Raw genomic sequence first — 18834 nt, forward strand, 5'->3', positions numbered from 1 at the left:
CCACTAACCAAATAAGAATGTGTGCGTGCGGCAGGCCTCGCTTTTGCCATTCGATTGAATACATCCAGCATCGAGTATCTCCAAAGACGCGTTGTTTAACAATAAAGTTCATCAGGGACCGAATTTTTTGCCTGAATATACGTGCTGTGATGTCGTGTCTATCATTCGATGTTTGTCCGGGAAGCAGCAATTGAGTAATTTCTATCCATTTTGGATTACAGGTAAAAGTAATAAAGAGATCTGGCCGGCCGTAATGACGAACATATGTCATTGCATCTTGTGCATATTCATGCATATGACGTGGGCTACCAATGTACGTCGCCGGCAGAATAGTTATACCCACAAGTATTACAGAATTTAATTAATTTGAAAATTATTCTTTTTTGTTTGACTTATTTTTTATGCGTGCAACAACAATATGCCACAGCGAAACGTGGCAGGGTACTGCTAGAATATTGTATACTGCAGAATATTGTATACCCACAAGTATTACAGAATTTAATTAATTTGAAAATTATTCTTTTTTGTTTGACTTATTTTTTATGCGTGCAACAACAATATGCCACAGCGAAACGTGGCAGGGTACTGCTAGTTTATTTAATAGAAATAGTTTTAATATTGATTTCAGCGCAACACAATCTTTTTGGTTCGTTGTTAAATTTGAGAGCCTGACTATGAATTTGACTTCGTTTGTAACTGACATTTTGACATTTGACATTTTCTTCTTAGCTGTCTGCCTAAATAAAAAAGTATGGGCCAGGGAGGAACGCTGTCGAACGGGACAAAAAGTATCCTATGTCCTTCTCCTGGCTCTAAGCTACCTCCCTACCAATTTTCACTCAAATCTGTTCTTCCGTTCTTGATTTATAAGTGGTGTAACATAAAACACGATGTTCTTTTATATATATAGATTATTTTAACATCATATTAATTTTCTAAACAGAGAATGGATATTCATATCCATATATACTTTTTATTTGCAAAATTTTTAATATTTTTGAAGTGAAACTTCTTATACGACGCCGGAAAATGTTGCGTTAAACGTTTAACGCTCCAGTGGAGGGGGAATAGCGTTGAACGCTTAACGCAACTCGGAAGGAGATGAGGAAAAGAGAAAGATAGAGTGCGAGAGAGAGAGAGAGTGAATGAGAGTAAGGTATCGCCAGGCGCATGCGCTGCTATGGCGATACACGTAGCGCGTAACAGCTGCCTAGACTAATATTAGTGCCTATGCGTGAGTGCATCAAGCGTCCTATGTGTCGAAAATTCTTTTTCTTATTCTTATCTCGTATTTTGTTATTAAAGTGTTTCCCATAATTAATTCGTGTTCTATATAATATTGACGCACTACTTGTAGTATTAGTACAGTGAATAGTGATTCAAACAAACAATAAAATGAGTGACAGTGAAAATACGCATAACACAGCGGATTCCAGGTTATGTGGTGGTACGTTTCTCTTGAATATTTCAATTGTCCATAACAGATGCACCTTGTGGATCATATCATCTTGAAATTAATATCAATTGGATTGGCAAAAATTTTAATGGTTTGATTTTGAATTGATTTTACAGCGGAAAAAGACAGTGCAGCCGGTGTTTTAAGAGGAGGGAACAGAGCCCAATATTATCGTGAATACCGAGCACGAAAGAAAGCAGAACGGGAAAAGGAGGAATTGGAGATGATAGCTGGCAGTCAATCGAGGAAGAGGAAAACAGCTGCGGAATATCAGAGAGAGTACCGAGAGCATAAAAAAACAAAACGTGAAGGTACATTCAGTGATTCAACGTCTGCTGTTCCATCAATCTCTGCGGGAGCATTTATAACTACTGATACATCAACGATCGTCAATTCTCCAATAACTGCTGGGCCTTCAACGCGTGTGGATAGATCAACGATGACTGGACCTCCGATCAATGTTGATCCATCAATGATTTTCATTAGAAATGATCAATGGAAGAAATGATCCGACGACAAAAGGAGGTACGACTATTGATGCGGTATTTGCGAGAAATATAGATAAAATAGATGTAAGACATTTCATATCGTATTTTAGTTATCATAATCCAATTGTAAATATTATAGATATGAATCCGTCAGAACCCAGAGATGATCATTGATTTGGACTTTGCTTTATAATAAATTTATAAAATGTGAATTGAAGAAAGTGTTGGTCACTCCACCTTATTTTTATCCTTTCCCTCCCGCTATTTTTCTTTTATACGAAATAATATGCATTTTTTGGAATATCGCTAAGAAGTTTCACTTCTTTCGCGCGTAGGGACTCCACGCACACAATTTTTTTTAATATATATTTTATTATAATATTTTAATATATTAATATTTTTATATGAGTTTTTATAGGTACAGTAGGAACCTCCTAAATTGAATAATGCCCGGCACTAATATGATAAAGCTACGAGAAGTTGGGTCGGGTAATATGATATTTTTTGAAAAAAAAGGGTGCAATCGATTGCCCATCAAATGACCATCAATATTTTAAAATGACCACCTCCTGTTTGGAAAATATTCAAAAATTAAAATTGTCAAAAATTCCAAAAGTTTGACTTTTTGAATTTTTTTTTGAATCGAAATAAACCAAAATGACTACTAATGGTCATCTTTTAGAGTTTTGAAAAACTTTTAGTTTTTGAAATATTTAGGTGTTCAGTTCAGCTAATTTTTTTCACAGGTAAAACAAAATTTCAAAAAAAAAAACTACTGAATTCGTTTTCCATTAGTGTGTCTTAAAAATAAAAAAATTAAAAAACCAAAAGATGACCATCATGGCCCATAGCCTAAAACATATACATTTAAAAAAAAAATTTATTTTTATCATTGCCCATCCCTTAAAACTTAAAAATGTAACAAAACAATATTTACTCAGCATGGCCCCATCTTAAAACTTAAAAATTTAACAAAAAAAATCGATGCTCAGCATGGCCCACAGCTTAAAACTTAAAAATTTAAATAATTTGTAGGTTCTTGCAATTTGAACATTGGAAGTATATTAAGGAGATTTATGTTAAGCAGAATACATCATCTAATTTTTATTGCTTAAAAAGTGTAACACATCATTTTTGGAAAATTTTCAACTTATACCTGTAAAAGAAATAGTTAGTTTGGGAAAACACTTAAAACAAAAAAAAATAAAAAACAAGCGAAATATGTATGTAATACCTATTTTACATTGAACCAATACACCATAAAGTTTCAATTTCATAATTATGCGGTTTGAAAAAAAGGGATTTTTCTAAAAAAAAAAAAGGATCAAAAATGCATATTACCGCACATTTTTTGGGTTTTCCTGTAATAAGTGCCCCGTGCGACATTTGTGACAGTGACATTTATATTTCCGCGAAAAAACTTGTTTTTCTATGTGCGACCATAACTACGTGCGTGAACAATTTTCCGAGAACCCAATATTCCTGGAACTCAAGCTCGTGCCTCAAACTCGAACTCGAACTTGGCGGTTCGAATCAATCAGCGTTGTGAACATATTAGCTTCGAAGTCGAACTCAAACCTGAACTAGTAATCAAAATCGAACCTGAGGTGCGAACTTGAACCTCCGAAGCTATTTAAGTGGAGCCGCTGAGCAGCTGCGCCGTCATTCGACCGACGCGCTGCCATGGCTTCACCTCACTGCCGCCCACCAAGTCCATTTGATGACAAGGCAATTGGCTACCATGCAAAAGTTATTAAAACTCCCGTCGTCCGTATATTAAGGACTTATACTTTGATGAAAAAACATTTTTTTTTCATTTTATATATATATTATTTTAACATCATATTAATTTTCTAAACAGAGAATGGATATTCATATCCATATATACTTTTTATTTGCAAAATTTTTAATATTTTTTTAATATATATTTTATTATAATATTTTAATATATTAATATTTTTATATGAGTTTTTATAGGTACAGTAGGAACCTCCTAAATTGAATAATGCCCGGCACTTATATGATAAAGCTACGAGAAGTTGGGTCGGGTAATATGATATTTTTTGAAAAAAAAGGGTGCAATCGATTGCCCATCAAATGACCATCAATATTTAAAAATGACCACCTCCTGTTTGGAAAATATTCAAAAATTAAAATTGTCAAAAATTCCAAAAGTTTGACTTTTTGAATTTTTTTTTGAATCGAAATAAACCAAAATGACTACTAATGGTCATCTTTTAGAGTTTTGAAAAACTTTTAGTTTTTGAAATATTTAGGTGTTCAGTTCAGCTAATTTTTTTCACAGGTAAAACAAAATTTCAAAAAAAAAAACTACTGAATTCGTTTTCCATTAGTGTGTCTTAAAAATAAAAAAATTAAAAAACCAAAAGATGACCATCATGGCCCATAGCCTAAAACATATACATTTAAAAAAAAAATTTATTTTTATCATTGCCCATCCCTTAAAACTTAAAAATGTAACAAAACAATATTTACTCAGCATGGCCCCATCTTAAAACTTAAAAATTTAACAAAAAAAATCGATGCTCAGCATGGCCCACAGCTTAAAACTTAAAAATTTAAATAATTTGTAGGTTCTTGCAATTTGAACATTGGAAGTATATTAAGGAGATTTATGTTAAGCAGAATACATCATCTAATTTTTATTGCTTAAAAAGTGTAACACATCATTTTTGGAAAATTTTCAACTTATACCTGTAAAAGAAACAGTTAGTTTGGGAAAACACTTAAAACAAAAAAAAATAAAAAACAAGCGAAATATGTATGTAATACCTATTTTACATTGAACCAATACACCATAGTTTCAATTTCATAATTATGCGGTTTGAAAAAAAGGGATTTTTCTAAAAAAAAAAAAGGATCAAAAATGCATATTACCGCACATTTTTTGGGTTTTCCTGTAATAAGTGCCCCGTGCGACATTTGTGACAGTGACATTTATATTTCCGCGAAAAAACTTGTTTTTCTATGTGCGACCATAACTACGTGCGTGAACAATTTTCCTAGAACCCAATATTCCTGGAACTCAAGCTCGTGCCTCAAACTCGAACTCGAACTTGGCGGTTCGAATCAATCAGCGTTGTGAACATATTAGCTTCGAAGTCGAACTCAAACCTGAACTAGTAATCAAAATCGAACCTGAGGTGCGAACTTGAACCTCCGAAGCTATTTAAGTGGAGCCGCTGAGCAGCTGCGCCGTCATTCGACCGACGCGCTGCCATGGCTTCACCTCACTGCCGCCCACCAAGTCCATTTGATGACAAGGCAATTGGCTACCATGCAAAAGTTATTAAAACTCCCGTCGTCCGTATATTAAGGACTTATACTTTGATGAAAAAACATTTTTTTTTCATTTTATATATATATTATTTTAACATCATATTAATTTTCTAAACAGAGAATGGATATTCATATCCATATATACTTTTTATTTGCAAAATTTTTAATATTTTTTTAATATATATTTTATTATAATATTTTAATATATTAATATTTTTATATGAGTTTTTATAGGTACAGTAGGAACCTCCTAAATTGAATAATGCCCGGCACTTATATGATAAAGCTACGAGAAGTTGGGTCGGGTAATATGATATTTTTTGAAAAAAAAGGGTGCAATCGATTGCCCATCAAATGACCATCAATATTTAAAAATGACCACCTCCTGTTTGGAAAATATTCAAAAATTAAAATTGTCAAAAATTCCAAAAGTTTGACTTTTTGAATTTTTTTTTGAATCGAAATAAACCAAAATGACTACTAATGGTCATCTTTTAGAGTTTTGAAAAACTTTTAGTTTTTGAAATATTTAGGTGTTCAGTTCAGCTAATTTTTTTCACAGGTAAAACAAAATTTCAAAAAAAAAAACTACTGAATTCGTTTTCCATTAGTGTGTCTTAAAAATAAAAAAATTAAAAAACCAAAAGATGACCATCATGGCCCATAGCCTAAAACATATACATTTAAAAAAAAAATTTATTTTTATCATTGCCCATCCCTTAAAACTTAAAAATGTAACAAAACAATATTTACTCAGCATGGCCCCATCTTAAAACTTAAAAATTTAACAAAAAAAATCGATGCTCAGCATGGCCCACAGCTTAAAACTTAAAAATTTAAATAATTTGTAGGTTCTTGCAATTTGAACATTGGAAGTATATTAAGGAGATTTATGTTAAGCAGAATACATCATCTAATTTTTATTGCTTAAAAAGTGTAACACATCATTTTTGGAAAATTTTCAACTTATACCTGTAAAAGAAACAGTTAGTTTGGGAAAACACTTAAAACAAAAAAAAATAAAAAACAAGCGAAATATGTATGTAATACCTATTTTACATTGAACCAATACACCATAGTTTCAATTTCATAATTATGCGGTTTGAAAAAAAGGGATTTTTCTAAAAAAAAAAAAATTGTGTGCGTGGAGTCCCTACGCGCGAAAGAAGTGAAACTTCTTAGCGATATTCCAAAAAATGCATATTATTTCGTATAAAAGAAAAATAGCGGGAGGGAAAGGATAAAAATAAGGTGGAGTGACCAACACTTTCTTCAATTCACATTTTATAAATTTATTATAAAGCAAAGTCCAAATCAATGATCATCTCTGGGTTCTGACGGATTCATATCTATAATATTTACAATTGGATTATGATAACTAAAATACGATATGAAATGTCTTACATCTATTTTATCTATATTTCTCGCAAATACCGCATCAATAGTCGTACCTCCTTTTGTCGTCGGATCATTTCTTCCATTGATCATTTCTAATGAAAATCATTGATGGATCAACATTGATCGGAGGTCCAGTCATCGTTGATCTATCCACACGCGTTGAAGGCCCAGCAGTTATTGGAGAATTGACGATCGTTGATGTATCAGTAGTTATAAATGCTCCCGCAGAGATTGATGGAACAGCAGACGTTGAATCACTGAATGTACCTTCACGTTTTGTTTTTTTATGCTCTCGGTACTCTCTCTGATATTCCGCAGCTGTTTTCCTCTTCCTCGATTGACTGCCAGCTATCATCTCCAATTCCTCCTTTTCCCGTTCTGCTTTCTTTCGTGCTCGGTATTCACGATAATATTGGGCTCTGTTCCCTCCTCTTAAAACACCGGCTGCACTGTCTTTTTCCGCTGTAAAATCAATTCAAAATCAAACCATTAAAATTTTTGCCAATCCAATTGATATTAATTTCAAGATGATATGATCCACAAGGTGCATCTGTTATGGACAATTGAAATATTCAAGAGAAACGTACCACCACATAACCTGGAATCCGCTGTGTTATGCGTATTTTCACTGTCACTCATTTTATTGTTTGTTTGAATCACTATTCACTGTACTAATACTACAAGTAGTGCGTCAATATTATATAGAACACGAATTAATTATGGGAAACACTTTAATAACAAAATACGAGATAAGAATAAGAAAAAGAATTTTCGACACATAGGACGCTTGATGCACTCACGCATAGGCACTAATATTAGTCTAGGCAGCTGTTACGCGCTACGTGTATCGCCATAGCAGCGCATGCGCCTGGCGATACCTTACTCTCATTCACTCTCTCTCTCTCTCGCACTCTATCTTTCTCTTTTCCTCATCTCCTTCCGAGTTGCGTTAAGCGTTCAACGCTATTCCCCCTCCACTGGAGCGTTAAACGTTTAACGCAACATTTTCCGGCGTCGTATAAGAAGTTTCACTTCAAAAAAAGGATCAAAAATGCATATTACCGCACATTTTTTGGGTTTTCCTGTAATAAGTGCCCCGTGCGACATTTGTGACAGTGACATTTATGACATTTAGTGACATTTTTAGGAACCTCCTAAATTGAATAATGCCCGGCACTAATATGATAAAGCTACGAGAAGTTGGGTCGGGTAATATGATATTTTTTGAAAAAAAAGGGTGCAATCGATTGCCCATCAAATGACCATCAATATTTTAAAATGACCACCTCCTGTTTGGAAAATATTCAAAAATTAAAATTGTCAAAAATTCCAAAAGTTTGACTTTTTGAATTTTTTTTTGAATCGAAATAAACCAAAATGACTACTAATGGTCATCTTTTAGAGTTTTGAAAACTTTTAGTTTTTGAAATATTTAGGTGTTCAGTTCAGCTAATTTTTTTCACAGGTAAAACAAAATTTCAAAAAAAAAAAACTACTGAATTCGTTTTCCATTAGTGTGTCTTAAAAATAAAAAAATTAAAAAACCAAAAGATGACCATCATGGCCCATAGCCTAAAACATATACATTTAAAAAAAAAATTTATTTTTATCATTGCCCATCCCTTAAAACTTAAAAATGTAACAAAACAATATTTACTCAGCATGGCCCCATCTTAAAACTTAAAAATTTAACAAAAAAAATCGATGCTCAGCATGGCCCACAGCTTAAAACTTAAAAATTTAAATAATTTGTAGGTTCTTGCAATTTGAACATTGGAAGTATATTAAGGAGATTTATGTTAAGCAGAATACATCATATAATTTTTATTGCTTAAAAAGTGTAACACATCATTTTTGGAAAATTTTCAACTTATACCTGTAAAAGAAACAGTTAGTTTGGGAAAACACTTAAAACAAAAAAAAATAAAAAACAAGCGAAATATGTATGTAATACCTATTTTACATTGAACCAATACACCATAAAGTTTCAATTTCATAATTATGCGGTTTGGAAAAAAGGGATTTTTCTAAAAAAAAAAAGGATCAAAAATGCATATTACCGCACACTTTTTGGGTTTTCCTGTAGTGGGAAGGGCTTAAAACCCAAGGAGGTAACCAATTAACATGTTCCAGATGAGGATATGTGCCGCGGTTGAGAATGGACGCCTATCTTAAACATCTTCCGATCTATGGGATCACGGCATCCGGTTGTATAACGCAACTCCACGTCGAGCCTGAGTCGAATACAGTCATACACCAAAACAAAATCTCTGCACACTATGAATTTTCATTCTGCTCCTAACATCCAAAACTTCATCGTACCATGCAGGTGATCCGCTTGTTGCGCGAGCACCAAAAAGACCACCATATATGGTGCGAACAGCTTTTCTGCTAAGGCCCGATTCGCTCCTCAAAACTCGGCGCAATCTCCCAACCGTACTGACCAATCGGTCCCTCAGATTGGCAAGATGTGGTACGAAGCACCAAATATTTTCATATCCATATAAAAATATTTTAAAATTTTCATATATAAAAATATTTTAAAATATCCATATAAAAATATTTTAATATTTGTAATATCCAAATGTTTAATTTTTTGTAGTATTTTTATAAAAGTTTTAACTAGGAATCTCTTGAATTGAATCATGCGCGTCTCTAATATAATGACGAGACAATTGGCTACCATGCAAAATTTATTACAACTCCCTCCGTCCGGGACTTTACGGACTTATACATTGATGAAAAAATTTTTTTTTTTTCATTTTATATATATAAATGTTTTTTTTTTGTCTTAATCAATCAACAGTTATATTTAAAATCTGTCCGCAGTTATTTTTTTTATTTTTTTTTTTGTAATCGATCAGTAGGTACATTTAAAATCTGTCCGCAGTTAGAGAAAATAATTAAATGTTACAATTGTTCCTTGACACAAAGAATACAAAGATACAATGTTTATCTAAGTGGTTAAATGCCACATTTTACGATAGCTGCCTCCAAATTATTATTAAAACCTCCCTAATTAACCGCCTCCAGCCTGAAATCCAGAGGGTGAGTCCGCTTCAACCTTCTCAAAGTGGTGCTATTATCAAGCAAGTTGATGGCCTGTGGGTTGGGATGTCGATCCAGCCTATCAACATATCTGGTGGCGAATCTCCAGACTTCTTCGCTGACCCATGGGACGCCTAGCTGGGCGTGGATGGTCACGTTATCGTGGTAAGGGTGGGCTCCAGACAACGTCCTTAGGGCCCTGTTCTGCACGAGCTGGACAATCCTTCTATTGCTTGGACTCGCCGTTCCCCATAACTGAATACCGTAGGTCCAAACTGGCTTCACAATGGTCTTGTAAACCAGAAGCTTTACTCTTAGCTTTAGCCTGGACCTTCTTCCGATCAGCCAGTAAAGCTATCGCAGCTTGACTTGGAGTTGCTTTCGTTTACTCAGCAAATGGGTTCTCCATGTGAGCCTCCTATCCAGAGTCATACCCAGATATTTGACAGTTGGGCTTGCAGGTATTAAAATGCCACCGAGACTGACTTCAGGACAGTCGCCTCTCCTTAGGGTAAAAGTCATCTGGGCTGATTTGTCGTGGTTGACGGCAATGTTCCATCTACGAAGCCACGGGTCAAGAATATTAAGCTGGCGTTGAAGACATGCAGAAGCCTCCTCTGGCGAGGTTGCAGAGGCCAAAAATGCAGTATCATCTGCATATGTTGCGGCTAGAAGGCCCTCTTCTTCAGCGACAGGCATGTCGGCTGTGTACATGGTATACAGGATGGGGCCAAGTACACTGCCCTGCGGGACTCCAGCTTCGATGGGCCTGTACTCAGATCTCGCTTCACCACTTCTCACCCTGAACCTCCTGTCCGTCAAGTAAGAATTAAGAAACTCTTAGTACTTTTGTGGCAGGTTCCTCTTGAGCTTCTCTCTAAGTCCAGGGTGCCAGATCCTGTCAAACGTCTGCTTGACATCCAGGAAGACAGCACAGCAGTATTGTTTTTCTTCCAGGCAGTCCAGGATTTTTGCCACGATCCTGTGGCATTGCTCGGGGGTGGAGTGGGAGCGCCTAAATCCGAATTGGTGATCTGGGATCACTTCGGCCTCGTCCAAAACTGACTGCAATCTTAGCAGAAACAACCTCTCTAGGACTTTGGAGATTACCGAGAGCAAACTGATTGGCCTGTAAGAGGCAAGGTCCAATTCGGGCTTTCCAGGCTTAGGGATCAGAATAACTTCCGCCTGTTTCCAGCTAGTTGGGAAGTGTCCGTTCTCTAGGCATGCGTTATAAATACTCGTGAGTCTCCCTATGCCTGAGGGAAGCTGGCGAGTGCCTCTATCCCGTCTGCACCCGGAGATTTCTTGGTGTTGAGGCCTGACACCTCCTCTTTGACCTCATCCTCCGAGATAGGCTCCAGCTGGCTGAAGTCCATGTGAGGTTGGGCCAGTGCGAAGTCCGTTTCAGCTTTATCCTCCTCAGGGTGAGCAGCAAATGCGTCGGCTCTCTCCTGATCCGAGCGACACCATCCGCCGTCAGATTTTCTTATCTGGGCCACCCTTTGTTTGGGACGCTTTATATGGCGCGTTAGTTGCCACAAGTTGTGATGGGGGTCCCCAGGCTCGACCTGTCGTAGGTACTCCTCAAATGCGCAAGTCCGTAACCTCTGCAGCAGCCTCTTGAGCTTTTTGGCCGCGCGATTGAATGCTGTTTTGTCTGTAGGGTATCTGGTTCGGAACCAAATCCTTCTCCGCCTTCTCTTCTCATTGAGAAGTGCAGCCACTTCAGGCGACCACAGGTGTAAGTGCCTTTGCAATTTCTTATTGTTGCATGGAGCCCTCGGGGTAGCAATCAAGGCAGCGTTGTGCATCTCCTGCGTCAGATTCACAACAGCCTGGTCGATGCCAGCACCCGTACTAAGGTCTGGCTGTGTGCTCGCTAGGGCGTTCTCCATCCACTCGGAGTAGCTCTCGATGTTGGTGCTAGCTCTGATCATCCTGTGTTGGGTGATTTTCTTCTCAACAGGGGTGTTTATGTGGAGTTCCACCGCGCTGTGATCGGAAAAAAGGTCTCCATTTGCCGAGCAGGCTGTGGAGTCTGGATGGATACCATGGGAGATAGCGAAGTCAAGTAGGTCTGGCAGCTTTTGGGGGTCAGTGGGCCAATAGGTAGGCTCTCCAGTAGAGTGGCAGTTGTAAGCTCTACGTTGGATGCACCTGTACAAAGCAGATCCTTTGGAGTTATTCACCCTCGAGCCCCACCATGGGTGCTTGGCGTTGTGGTCGCCTGCGAGTATGAATTTGTCGCCCAAGTCGCCTAGAAGGAGGCCGAACTGGTCTTCAGGAGGAATATAGGCCGAACTCTTTGTTTAGGAGGAATATAGGCCGACGCGATGGTAATCTTTCCCATTGCAGTGGAGACTGCAATTCTGGCGCACTGGACCCACTCTTCCTTGAGGGTTGCAATCTCGCTGTAATCAATGCTGTCCTTGATGATGATAGCCGCTCCTCCGTGTCCTCTTCCGCTAGGATGGTCAGCGTGTATGACGTCATAGCCGTGCAATTGCAGGTATGACTTTTGAGTGAAGTGGGTTTCTGCGATGAGTAGAATGTCGATGCATTGAGTGTGGATAAAATGTTCCATCTCAAGCCTGTTTTGGACAAGTCCGTTAGCATTCCAGAAGGCTATGTGCAGGCCTACTTGCTGCATACTTTTGAGAGGATGGCACTAATCATTGAAGTCATTCGCTCGAACATCTTGTCCATAACTCTTTCTAGCAGGTTTTCTACCCTTGTCATGAATGCTGCCATCTGGTCGGTCTGCGGAATCTCGGGTGCTGTCGTTTGTTGATGTTGTGGCCGGGCTCCTCCTCTGGCTATATCAGCATAGCTTCTAGCTGAGGTGTCCACTGTTGGGTATTGCTGAGGGGGTGGGTATGCTAAGCGGCGTGGTTGAGCTGGGCGTGGTTCCTTAGGAGCCATGCTGACCTTGGCTTTCTTATAAGCCGGGCATCCTTTGTACGATGCCGGATGGGCCCCGTGGCAGTGCATTTTGCCGCTTCTTCTCGTTTCTTCTTGCACTCGCTCGTGCTGTGGTGATTTTTTTTTTTTTTTTTTTTTTTCGCGCGGTTCCCACTGCATACGTACAGCCCACCTCCCGCCCAACCGACCGAGGGGCGCCTGCCGCATAACGTACGGCTCGAATCGCGGGAATAAATTCGAGTTAGTATAATGAGTATAGTATATAAGTTTAAATAGAAGGATTATAAAGAAAACGAGGAAGAATTAGTAGGTTCTTGTAGGTAATTTAAAATGGAGGTTTTCAAATTTGACTGGGAGGAAAGAGAAATAATATTATACAGACCATTGTAGTTCGAACATAAAATCCTAATGGGATCATGCTGTGCATATGTCGATCTACAATGGCTTAAGAATAAAGGACTAAAGTTTCTGGTCCTTCTATTCGAAACGTTAAACTGTAAGCGTGTTAGTAAGTGCTGGCTATCTACATCACCATTAATAAGGTTGTGTAGGAAAACGACACCCAGCATTGTTCTACGGTTTTTTAAGGAGGGTAAGTTTATTAGTAGGAGTCTACTATTATACGAAGGTAGGTGAAGATTTGCGTCCCAGTTAAGTCCCCTAAGAGCAAATAATAAGAAGTTTTTTGTACGGATTCTATGCGGTCTTGATGAACACCGTATTGGGGACACCAGACACATGAACCGTACTCCAGTATCGGGCGGACCAAGGATATAAATAAGCTTTTAGTAATGTAAGGGTCGTTAAATTCCTTTGCCCATCTTTTAATAAAACCGACAACACCTTTAGCCTTATTAACCATTGAAGAAATATGGTCGGAAAATTTAAGTTTTATGTCTAAGAGGACACCAAGATCATTAACCTGAGTTAATTTTTCTAAGGCAATCCCAGAGAGATTGTACGAAGCCTGGTGAGGACTAGTACGATAAAAAGACATAAGTTTGCATTTTGATCCGTTAAGTACTAAGTCATTAGCTAAACACCATTTTTGAAAATTGTCAAGATCGGACTGGAGTCTGTTTTGGGCAGACGGGAACTTATATTGCAGACAAAGCTTAACATCGTCTGCGTACATTAGTACCAGCGCGTTCGTTATGGATGGGGGCAAGTCGTTTATAAAAAGAGTGAATAGTAATGGGCCAAGATGGCTTCCTTGAGGGACACCAGATGTGGCACGGACTAAGCGGGAGTATTGATTTTTAAATAAGACTCTCTGTGTTCTTCCATTTAAATAGCTGGAGATCCACGTAATGAGGTCGGTTGAGAATCCCAAAAGATTTAGTTTACTCAACAAGAGTGAGTGATTAACTGAATCAAATGCTTTACTAAAGTCTGTGTAAATAACATTAGTTTGAAGTCCCTTTTGGAAGCCATCTAAAACAAAGGATGTCAACTCCAATAAATTAGTGGTGGTTGAGCGACGCCTAATGAAACCATGCTGACATGGAGAAATTATTGATGAGCATAGGTGTTGCAAATGAGGAGTTATTAATTTTTCGAATAACTTTGGAATCGCTGACAATTTTGAGATGCCTCTGTAGTTGGCAGCATCGGATTTTTTCCCCTTTTTGTGCAGAGGAATTATGAAAGATTCCTTCCATTTAAAGGGGAAAATCGAAGATTCCAAAGATAAGTTAAATAGTTTTTGAAGAGGTTTGCACAGAGCCCTAGCACAGTATTTTAGCACACAGGCTGGTACTCCGTCGGGGCCTGGGGAATAAACTGGTTTTACCTTTTGAAGATCCAATAGTATATTGTTTTCAGAAAGAAATGGAACAAATATACTATTAGTTGGTTGAATGTTGTAAGCGTATGGCTGATCTGAAGTGTTAGGAGGTAAATAAGTTGTTTGGAAAAATTTTGCGAATAAATCCGCAATGGCCTGATCCGAAGTCGCTGATAAATTTTGATACGTAAGTAGGGAAGGAAAAGATACATGTTTACGCTTCGTGTTTACAAAGTTATAAAACTGCTTTGGATCCTGAGTGAACTGAATCCGACAGCGGCGAATATAATTTTTATAACATTCGGCGTTATGCACGGAGAAATTTAGCCGAGCTATTAAGTATCTTGAGAAATCTATGCTGCTACAGGTTCTTTTATATTTATTTAAAAGCCTGTCTTTATATGTTTTTAATTTTGTTAGGCACCTTGTAAACCAAGGTGGATTATTTGTAGCGGACGGATATTTCCACGGCACGCTTAAGTCAAAAAATGAATTTAATGTCAAATAAAATTTATCTAGGATGATATTTATATCAGTGCATGCCAGAATATCGGACCAGTCAAAAGTATCAATTAATAAATTAAGTTTACGAAAATCAGCCTTACGAAAACAACGAATCTTCTTTGATACGCAGGAAGTCTTCTGATTGACACCAGAATTGGTTTCAATTGAAACTTCAAGCGTTGGGTGGTATGGATCTTCAGGGGTTGAGAGGGGCAACGCTCTGGAAAGTGTGGTACTATCTGGATCAGATACAAAACATAAGTCAAGAAGCCGACCTAACGAATTTCTAACATGGTTGATCTGGCCTAGGGACAAGTCAAAGATGCCCGCCGTGAAATCGTGATGGGTGGAAAGTGATAAGAAAGTTAAATTTTCAGTAATTGACCAATTGAGTTCTGGTAAATTAAAGTCGCCAAGAACTATCAGAAGGTCAATATCTGACATAAGATTGGTAACAGCCTGTATAGCCGACAAGTGATGCCAGTATGTGGGCGGCTCGGAAGATGGTGGAATGTAAGAACATGTAATAAACAATGATTGAGCAGACAATATGACTTTAACGCAAATAAATTCGAAATCACCAAACTCTGGTAACTTTACCTCTTCAGAAACGAAATTGGAGTCAATAGAAATTAAGACTCCTCCTCCTCTTCGCAGAGGTCGGTCACGTCTAAAAGTGGTGTACCTACTTGGAAAAACTTCGGAGCAAAAGATCTCCGGCTTTAACCAAGATTCAGTAAAGACTATAATATGGGACGCAAAGGAAAGACTATCAGAATAAAGTCTAGGGAGCTTGCTACGTAGGCCCCGACAGTTCTGATAGGTAAGATTGATAGAACGTGTTAGTTTTTTGAAGAGTCGGATTGGACAGATGTTGGGAGCAGGCTTCGAGTTTTTTTTCTTTACCTTACTCGGCTGATGCTCTTGTACAAATATGTCCTCTGGCCAGAAGCCAGGCGAACATATTGTCACAAACATCGGCACTGGCACACGTATCATGAAGGATGACATGCGCCTCGAGTAGGAGTATTTAAATTTCCTAATGTCTTCCACTCTAATAACGGCCTTGGTTTTGGCTTTGATATAAGCCGAGATATCAATCTCCGAGGTATCGGGGGCTAGCCGTGAGACAAATATTTGTCTAACAGGTGGTATTACCTGTAATGGTTTTGGTGCCACGGTCGGTAATACCGCGGCATCAGTCCGTTCCGGGGGTCCGGGCGGCGGGTTACCATTTTTAGTGGAAGCTATGGGGGTTAATTCAAGGGTATTCCTGGGAATCACTTGGAGTGATGCCATGGAGGACAAAGCAGACAAATTTTGCTCTGCAACGGTAAATTCGGGTGCTAACTTTTCATTTACCGTCCCTGCTCTTGGAGTAGCAAGGGAAATGAGCGGCTGCATTATTGCGGGAGGATCAAGCTGTTCCGCGATTACTGGAGCTGCAACTTCCCTAGTAGCAGATTTTTTCCGCTTAGGAGATTCATTCAACAGCTGAAGGCTATTGAATTGAACATCCAGCGCACTGAGTTGATCGTTGATTTTTCGGAAACCAACGATCAAATCTTTAAACCCACTCTTGGTCTGTCGCATGAATGATCTCATTTCATCTTGGACAGCTCGGCACCCACTGCAGCAATAATGGAGGCCAACACGGCGGGATATGGCATCCGAGACAGATGCAGTAAGGCCAGCACATTTGGCATGTGAGACACTTTCGCATAGCCAACAATAGATGCTGGCCTTTGACGCAGATATCGGCTTATTGCACGATTTTAAAGAGCAGACAACATTGTATTCCATTTTAAAAAGCTAATTAGCAAATTAGCAAAAATTAATTTATAATTTTTAAATATTCTATTATTTTTTGTTTTTTTATTTTAAACAAATAAGCCTTCAACCACTGTACCAACTAAGGTTAGTAAAAGAGTAGGTAGAGGAGAGTGTTAGTAACGAGAGAGCTACGGGAGAGCGCAAGTGTAACGAAATGCGCGCAAAAAGATAAGAGCAGAATTAACTGCAAAAATTAAAAAGGCAGAGAGTAAAAAAAGAAGCAGAGCTATATTTGGATTGCGATTTTAATTTTATTAAATGCTCACCCAAATATGGCACTGCACAAGCGCGTAGCGATACGGGTATAACTTTAATATTAAGACACAATATTAATAATGAAAACAAAGTGTTTAAATTAAGATTTCAAACCCGCGTTTGGCAAAAATAGAGTATCGCAAGCGCAAAAAATAATCACGACCGTTCGCTATGAAGTGAAGGAAGAGAGTGATTTGAGCAGAATGATCACCACATTTGACACAGCGATGCTGCAGCTTGCAGTATAGCTGGCTGTGCCCAAAACCTTGGCATCGGTAGCACTGCGGCACATCGTGGAACTTGCGGGGAGGCTCTACCGTGACCACAGAGTGACAGACTCTCTTAACGTCGAAAACCTCCTTATTGTTGCTGGACGGCTTCAGATTGACGAAAAAGATAGACAGCGGAGTCTTAGAGATGTGCCCTACGGCATTGTGCACATCTCGGACCACGTGTCCTTGTCGCCGGAAGTCCTCCTTAATGTCATCAACGTGATGCAGACCTTTCACCACCACTCGATAGGCCCTGTCTTCTTGGGGCTGGAACGTGTAGTATCTTTTCCCGGCACTATCGAGGTGGGACTTGAGCAGAGTACGACTCTTTGTCCGGCATCATCACCCTCACCTGGTTGTCTCTAGCGGCTTTGTATGAAAAGTCCTTGTTTTTGCCCACAATGCCCTCGATGGAGGAAATTAGGGCCGCGATGTTTGTGACATCTGGGATGAAGATCGGCGGAGGCTTGAAGGACTTGGGCGTTGCCGTTTCGGCAGCCTTGTTTTTCCTGTATTTGTGCCCGGCACAGTCGACGTCCAACTCACTTTCGCTAGAGCCAATCACGGTCTCCTCCACATCGTCGCTATCGTCATCATCTGAAGAGAGGGGAGCGAAATAGTTGTCTCCTAGCTTAGCTGCTCTGTTTAGTGCATCCAATTTGGCTCGAGCTGCTGCACTAGTGCTGGTGTTTTAGTTTTGTGCTAGTGTTTTTCGTCATCTGACTTCCTGGCTGACTTCCTTTTAATTTCCCCAGGCTCGGCGGAGTCGCTGGAATCAGTACTGGCAATTCTACCGCTGGCCCTTTTTTCTCGAAGGTTGAGTAGACGAACGTGGCGATCCTTGCCAGTCCATCCTTGGGCTTGGGCGCGAATTAGAGTTTTAAAATGAGTCTCGATATTCGCGCCAAACTACCGAATTTATCGATACCGATATATTTCAACCGGTTAAGTTTATACGATATAGTATTAAACACTTTCACTTATCACTTATCAAACCAAATTGTTATTTCCAAATTTTACTTTTTTTTTTTTTTTTTTTTTTTTGCCAAACAAAAATTTTTAATGTTACTCAGACGAGCTCCGGTTTTCAACTGAATATTGAAACAATATTATTAAGGTAAGAAACGACTCCAATTCCATAGACTACTTGTTTTTTTTTTTTTTACTAAATTTTACAATTTTTTTTTTTTTTTAGAAAAATGTTCAACACTTTTTGTATATTTTTTGGGAGCACTTTTTAAACACATCCAAATAGCTTGACATATAAATCAAAACTGTCCGCAGTTATGGACAATAATTAAATTTTACAATGGTTCCTTGACATACAGAAGGATACAATGTTACAATGATTATCTATGTGGTTAAATGCCACATTTTACGAAAGCTGCTTTGAATTGATTATTGAAACCTCACTAATTAGCCTCCTCTAGCCTGAGATCCAGAGGGTGAGTTTGCTTCAACCTTCTCTTGGTAGTGTCCAACAAATTGATGGCCTGGGGGTTGGGATGCCGATCCAGCCTATCGACATATCATGTGGCGAATCTCCGGACTTCTTCGCTGACCCATGGG

At 38.5% G+C, this 18834-nt stretch overlaps 1 long non-coding RNA gene across 1 annotated transcript; it reads right to left on the reverse strand.

Annotated features, from left to right (window-relative positions):
* Nucleotides 1–1781: 1781 nt before the first annotated feature.
* Nucleotides 1782–18302, reverse strand: LOC123257761. The gene is made up of 3 exons (XR_006507864.1): nt 17485–18302; nt 11968–11971; nt 1782–1791 (listed from the first exon to the last, which is right to left on the reverse strand). It is a non-coding gene; the product is annotated as an uncharacterized LOC123257761 (long non-coding RNA).
* Between the last annotated feature and the right edge of the window lie 532 nt (nt 18303–18834).

This window comes from Drosophila ananassae (genome assembly GCF_017639315.1).
Source record: "Drosophila ananassae strain 14024-0371.13 chromosome 4 unlocalized genomic scaffold, ASM1763931v2 tig00000061, whole genome shotgun sequence".
Lineage (NCBI taxonomy): Eukaryota > Metazoa > Arthropoda > Insecta > Diptera > Drosophilidae > Drosophila > Drosophila ananassae.